Source organism: Gastrolobium bilobum, unplaced genomic scaffold (genome assembly GCF_033153095.1).
Source record: "Gastrolobium bilobum isolate Gb01-03AN ecotype WA unplaced genomic scaffold, APGP_CSIRO_Gbil_v1 utg130915, whole genome shotgun sequence".
Taxonomy (NCBI): domain Eukaryota; kingdom Viridiplantae; phylum Streptophyta; class Magnoliopsida; order Fabales; family Fabaceae; genus Gastrolobium; species Gastrolobium bilobum.
This window is the reverse complement of record NW_026897354.1, coordinates 17248-24620: the sequence shown is the minus strand read 5'-3', so window position 1 is coordinate 24620 and position 7373 is coordinate 17248. Positions and strand designations below refer to the sequence as shown.

Genomic DNA, 7373 nt, shown 5'->3' with positions numbered 1-7373 from the left:
TTAAATGATGAAAAACAAGGTTAATGTCCTAAAATGTCCTCAATTACAAGTTCAAGAGCTTTATTGGAAATTTGTATGATTCTTGTAGGAAAAGCAAGCTTGAAAGACAACTGGAGAAGGAAGAAGATTCTGGAGCTCAAGAGGAGAAAAATTGCCTAAGTGTTGAGCGCTAAAACGTCCACACTGAGCGTTTTAGCGCCCTGTTACAGAAAGAGGCCAAAACTTGCTGGTGATGAGCGCTAAAACGTCCACACAGAGCGTTTTAGCGCGCTGCTACACTAAGAAGATGGAAAATTGCTGGTCTTGGGCGCTAAAACGGCCTGCAATATGCGTTTTAGCGCCCTAAAGTGGAAAAAGATTCTGGTCTTCACCGCTAAAACGTCCAAATCAAACGTTTTAGCGTTGGAGTCAGTTAAAGTTAGTTGAGCATTCACCAAGTTTGGACGCTAAAACGGTCATTCCTTAACATTTTAGCGTTGAAATCAGTTAAAAGCAGTTGAGCATACGTAAAGCATGGACGCTAAAACGACAACTTATGGACGTTTTAGCGCCCACATCAGTTTTCTGTTTTTAATTGTAACACTATATAAGGCAAAGCCTTGACACTTAGAGGAAGATCTTGGGGGATCTGAACTCTCTCTCTCTCTAAAACTTAGTCTGACTTCTCTCTAAATTCTCTTAGTTTTTGTATTAGGATTTCCTTGTAATAGTTTGGAGATTGAAGACTTTCAACATGGAAATGAAGTTTGTTTCTTCTTCTCTTATTTATTCCTTAGTCATGTCTGAGTAGAGTCCTTGTAGTCTGAATGCAATGGAACTCCATGATAATATTATGTTGATTTGATTAATATGATGAAGTATTTTTCATGTGCTGATTTGAGATTTTCTGAGTTAATTATTTCTATCAAAGAAGTAGTATAGAACAGGGATATTTATATGACTTCTGCATTTGATAATCTCAACATCAGAATTCTAGTACTCAAGGGATTGATGCTAGAGTTCTGATGTAATCTTAAAACCTTAGTATTTCATGCATGTATTAAGAAAGAAATCACCAAGGGATTGGGGTTTCTGATTAATGTTTCTATCAGGTTAGTAAGGGATTACATCTTGATGATAAGTAAAAGGTTGATTAACATCACATGGAAAGGAATTCATCATATGATCAATTTTTATATGGGTTATCATGGAGGAAAGTTGTTTTCTGACTACTTGTTGTTTTTATTAATTCCTAATCCATATTTACTTTGTGTCAATTTGCTCAAAATCAATTTTCTGGTGACAAATTATTCATGATTTTACAAACTTTTATTTGATTTAAATTAGTTTTCTATGGTATATTGGTGTTTGAACACAATTCCTCGTGGGAACGATCTTTACTCATCATTTTATTACTTGTACGACTAGTGCACTTGCTAAACGTCCAACAAGTTTTTGGCGCCGTTGCCGGGGAATTTGTTTTTCAACACTAACTGATACTATAGAATTCTGAGATTGAATCCTTTTATTTTCAGTATTTTAGTTTATGTTAAATTTCTGGTCAATTTTGATTCTGGTACATGCGAGGTACACTTGATCCAAATTTGTTGTTGTATGATCCAGAATTAGAAAGGACATTGAGGAAGCACAAAAGGGCAGCCAGGCAAAGGAGACAGTTGCAAGAAATTGGTGAATCAAGTACGGTTAATCAGGAAGATATAATGGCAGAGAATCACAGACCACCACCACCACAGAGGACACTGGGAGAATACATGACTGCTTCAGTGGTTCCTCCAATTGGGAGTGTTGTGCGCCCAACAGTGGAGCCCAACAACTTTGAATTGAAGCCTGCTTTGATACATTTGGTGCAGAAGGATCAGTTTGCTGGAACCAGTGTGGAGGACCCTTACTTGCACATAGAGAACTTCTTATTGTTGAGTGATACTGTGAAGATAAACGGTGTCCCAAGAGATGCAATTCTGTTGAGACTATTCACTCATTCACTGACGGAGGATGCAAGGAGATGGCTGCAATCATTGCCACAAGGAAGTATAACAACTTGGGATGATTTGCAAACCAAGTTCTTGCAAAGGTTTTTCTCAGCATCCAAGAGGGCCAAGTTGAAGGATGAAATTACAAGCTTTAAGCAGAAAGAGTCAGAATCTATTTATGAGGCTTGGGAGAGATTCAAGACTTTGTTGAGGAAATGTCCACAGCATGGAATTGAGGCATGGCAACAAGCAGCAATCTTCCTGCAAGGCATGACCACTAACACTAGAACCTTGGTGCATGCCACTGCTGGTGGATCATTGACTACCAAGACCCCTCAAGAAGCCTTAGATATCTTTGAGTCATTAGCATCTCAAGAATTTGATAATGCTCCAGTGGCTGACAGAAGGACAAGAATTATCAAGTTGGATGGGTATGATGCTTTGTTGGCAAGGAATGATCAACTGATGCAGACACAGAGACAACAGCAGCACCAATTAGACACCCTTATTAAGCAACTCTCTTCACAAAAGGTAGCTTCTGTGGAAACAAAGAGTGTATGTGCTATCTGTGGTAAGGGCCATGTGACAGAGGAGTGTGATTATGGGGGATCATCAGAACAAGCAGAGGTGAATAGAGTGTGGTATGATCAGAATAATCAAAGGAACTACAACAATCAGGGAAAGAATGTTTATATGCCACCATGGAAAAACAAGAATCAACACCCAGGATTCAGCTATAGTTCCAACCACCAATTGAATCCACCATTACATCCTCCACCACCACATATGAAGGAGCAGTCAAGTGATCCTGCTGCATGGGAGAAAACGTTTGCTCAGTTATCTAAGACAACTCAGGATTATATTCAGGGTTCTACTTCATTCAGGGAAGAGACAACTGCATTCATGCAGGAGACCAGAACTTCTTTCAGAAATCAGGAAGCATCAATCAGAAATTTGGAGACCCAGATTAGTCAATTATCAAGACAGATATCAGAGAGACCACAAGGGAAATTTCCAAGTGATACACTGGTGAATCCTAAGGAGCACTGTAAAGCAATTATGACAAGAAGTGGGTTGGTACTTCAACCAGGGAAAAAGAAGGTGGAAAATAAAAAGAACGAGGAAGAGGTTGTGGTTGAAGAAGTAGTCTCTGATGATGAAGGAGAGAAAATGAGGAATGAGAAAAGTGAGAAGGAAGTAGTTGTTAGTGATGTTATAGTTGGAGTTGACAAAGAAGAGGAAGGGAAGGACAATAAGAATGAAGGAGAGGTAGAAGTTGGTAAAAATGCTTCCCCGCAAAAGATGATGAAGTGGGAAAAGAAGAAGATGGCTGACAAGAAAGAACAGCCAGTTAGTTTATCTCCCTATGCTAAAGTTCCCTACCCTCAGAGGTTGAAGAAAGAGATTCAGAAGCAGCACTATGCAAGATTTCTGGATATCTTCAAAAATTTACAAATTAACATACCATTTTCTGAAGCACTGGAAAATATGCCTCACTATGCAAAATTCATGAAGGATCTTCTTACTAAGAAGAGGAAATTAACTGATGGTGAGACAGTGGCCCTAACAGCAGAGTGTAGTGCCCTAATCCAGAAGAAGCTTCCAACAAAAATGAAAGATCCAGGAAGCTTCAGTATCTCTATTTCTATAGGAGATGTGGAGGTGGGAAAGGCATTGTGTGATTTGGGAGCCAGTATAAACTTGATGCCATTGACAGTATGTAGAGCTTTGGGAATTAACACTTTAAAGGAGACCAATCTTATTCTGCATCTTGCAGATAGATCTATCAAGAGGCCTGAAGGTGTGGTTGAAGATGTCTTGGTCAAGGTAGACAAGTTTATTTTTCCAGTGGATTTTGTGATTCTTGACATGGAGGAAGAGGATACAGAAAGTCCTTTATTGTTAGGAAGACCCTTTTTAGCAACTGCAAGATCTTTGATAGATGTTGAACAAGGAAAGTTGTTGCTAAGGGTGGATGAGGAAACAGTCACAATTGATGTATTTGAAACCATCAAGCATCCTGTTGATGTGGAGGATTGTTTTAGATTGGATGTGATACAGGAGGTTGTGGAAGAAGTGAATAAAAAAGAAGAATTCCCAGTTGAGGAACAAAGATCAGAAGAAGAGATAGGTACAGAGGATTACCAAGAAGAGCCAGAAGTGGAAAAGCTTGAGAAGAAGATTGATGACATTCCAAAAGGAGCACCTAAGGTAGAACTTAAGGAATTACCTTCACATTTGAAGTATGTGTTCCTTGGGGATGATCAAACATATCCAGCAATCATTAATGCAATGTTGTCTGATGAGGAAGAAGGGAAGTTGATTAAGGTGCTCAAGAAGAACAAAATGGCTATTGGATGGCAGTTTTCAGATCTCAAGCGTATTAATCCTTCCTTTTGCACCCATAAAATATTGATGGAAGAAGAGGTCAAACCAGTAAGGCAACCACAGAGGAGACTCAACCCTACTATGAAGGAAGTAGTGAGGAAGGAGGTGGTGAAGTTGCTTGATGCTGGGATGATTTACCCAATTTCAGACAGTGCTTGGGTGAGTCCTGTGCAGACCGTGCCCAAGAAAGGGGGGATGACTGTGGTGAAAAATGAGAACAATGAGTTGATTCCCACAAGGACAATCACTGGTTGGAGAATGTGCATTGATTACCGGAGGCTGAATAAGGCAACCAGGAAGGATCATTTCCCACTTCCTTTCTTGGATCAGATGCTAGAGAGATTGGCAGGACATGCTTTCTATTGCTTCTTGGACGGTTATTCAGGGTACAATCAGATAGCTGTGGCACCAGAGGATCAGGAGAAGACTACTTTTACATGTCCATATAGAATATTCGCATACCGGAGGATGCCTTTCTGTTTATGCAATGCTCCTGCCACATTTCAAAGGTGCATGCTTTCCATTTTTTCTGATATGATAGAAGAATGCATTGAAATTTTTATGGATGATTTTTCTGTATTTGGTTCTGATTTTGATGTATGTCTAGGGAATTTAGATTCTGTTTTGAAAAGATGTCAAGACTGTAATTTGGTTTTGAACTGGGAGAAGTGCCACTTTATGGTGACAGAAGGTATAGTTCTTGGACACAAGGTGTCTAGGAATGGAATTGAGGTGGACAGGGCAAAAATTTCTGTGATAGAGAAACTTCCTCCACCTGTAAATGTTAAAGGTGTGAGGAGTTTTCTTGGTCATGCAGGATTTTATAGGCGGTTCATAAAAGATTTTTCAAAAATTGCTAAGCCTTTATGCAAGTTATTAGTTAAGGATCAAGAATTTCTATTTGATGATGAATGTTTGCATGCATTTCATGTTTTAAAAGAAAAGTTGACCACTGCACCTATCATGATGGCACCTGATTTTTCATTACCATTTGAATTAATGTGTGATGCCAGTGACTATGCCGTAGGAGTGGTCTTGGGCCAAAGAGTGAATAAATTGTTGCATGTCATTTACTATGCCAGTAAGATCTTAAATGATGCACAAAAGAATTATGCTACTACAGAAAAAGAATTACTGGCTATTGTGTATGCATTTGACAAATTCAGGCCATATCTGTTAGGATCTAAAGTTATTGTTTACACTGACCATGCAGCTTTAAAGTATTTGTTGAGCAAGCAGGATGCTAAACCCAGATTGCTCCGCTGGTTGTTACTGTTGCAAGAGTTTGAGGTAGAAATCGAGGACAAAAAGGGAGTTGAAAATTTGGTGGCTGATCACTTATCCAGGATTACAGAAAAAGAGCTTCAAGAAGGGCCGGAAGTAGTGATCAGAGAAGAGTTTCCTGATGAACATGTTTTGGCAATATGTGCTGTAACAGAGATGGTTGGGGATAAAGTCTTATCTATCAGTACACTACCATGGTTTGCTGATTTTGCCAACAATAAAGCTGCTAGATTGATGCCTAAGGATTTAACATGGCAACAGAGGAAGAAATTTCTGCATGATGTTAAGAGGTATATTTGGGATGAGCCATATCTTTTCTATAGATGCTCAGATAGTGTGATCCGACGGTGTATTCCAGAGGAAGAACAGAAGGATGTGTTGTGGCATTGTCATGGTTCTGCATATGGTGGACATTTTGCAGGTGAGAGAACTGCAGCAAAAGTTTTGATGAGTGGCTTCTACGGGCCCACTTTGTACAAGGATGCAAAGAGGTTTGTGGAGGCATGTGACAACTGTCAGAGAACTGGGAATATTTCTAGGCGACATGAAATGCCGTTGAACAATATCCAGGAAGTGGAGATCTTTGATGTTTGGGGTATGGATTTTATGGGACCTTTCCCTTCTTCCTACTCTAACAAGTATATATTGGTGGCAGTTGATTATGTTTCCAAATGGGTTGAGGCTATAGCTACACCAACCAATGATTCCAGGGTGGTGATTGCTTTTCTGAGAAAGAATATATTTTCAAGATTTGGAGTCCCTAGAGCTATCATTAGTGATGGGGGCACTCATTTTGATAATAGGATGGTGGAGTATGCCTTGGCTAAGTATGGAGTGAGGCACAAAATAAGCACTCCATATCACCCACAGACTTGTGGTCAGGTTGAGATTTCCAACAGGGAATTGAAGAGCATATTGGAGAAGACTGTTGGGAATGCTAGGACCCAGTGGTCCAAGAAACTTGATGACACCTTATGGGCATACAGGACCGCTTTCAAAACTCCTATTGGGATGTCTCTATTTCAGTTGCTGTTTGGAAAAGCATGCCATTTGCCAGTTGGATTGGAGCACAAGGCTTTGTGGGCTGTGAGATATCTGAATTTTGATTCCAAAGCAGCGGGACAGAAAAGATTATTACAACTGGATGAATTGGATGAGTTTCGTTTGTCTGCTTATGAAAGTGCCAGTTTGTATAAGGAAAAGACAAAGCTATGGCATGATAGGAAGATCACACCTAGAGACTTCAAGGTGGGGGATCAAGTACTTCTGTTCAATTCCAGGTTGAAGCTGTTTCCAGGGAAGTTAAAGTCTAGATGGTCTGGACCATTTGTGGTAAAGGATATGAAACCATATAGGGCTGTAGAAATAAGTTCTTTGGATTCGGACAGAAGTTTTACAGTCAACGGTCAACGATTGAAGTTATATGTTGGAAGTGCTGTGGATAGGCAACTACTGACAGTTGCTCTATTAGAGGTAAAATAGATCATAACCGTCAGGCTCGTGACGTTAAACAAGCGCTGAGTGGGAGGCAACCCACTGTACTAGGCACAATGTCTTCTGCTTCTCAACCAGCTCCTGCTACAAAAGGGAAAAAGATATTTAAGAAGCGAGCACGAGTGAATCAAGGAGGAGATACTGAAGTTGAGTTTACCCCACAGTTTGATGCTCACTTTTGGAAAAGTGAGGAACATGAGAAAAGGTATACTGACAAGACTTCCAAGAGGCCATTTG

At 39.9% G+C, this 7373-nt stretch overlaps 1 non-coding gene across 1 annotated transcript; it reads right to left on the bottom strand.

Moving 5' to 3' along the window:
- Window positions 1-2096: 2096 nt before the first annotated feature.
- On the bottom strand, window positions 2097-2203 carry LOC133306187 (small nucleolar RNA R71). The gene has a single exon (XR_009750855.1). It is a non-coding gene; the product is annotated as a small nucleolar RNA R71 (small nucleolar RNA).
- Window positions 2204-7373: the final 5170 nt, after the last annotated feature.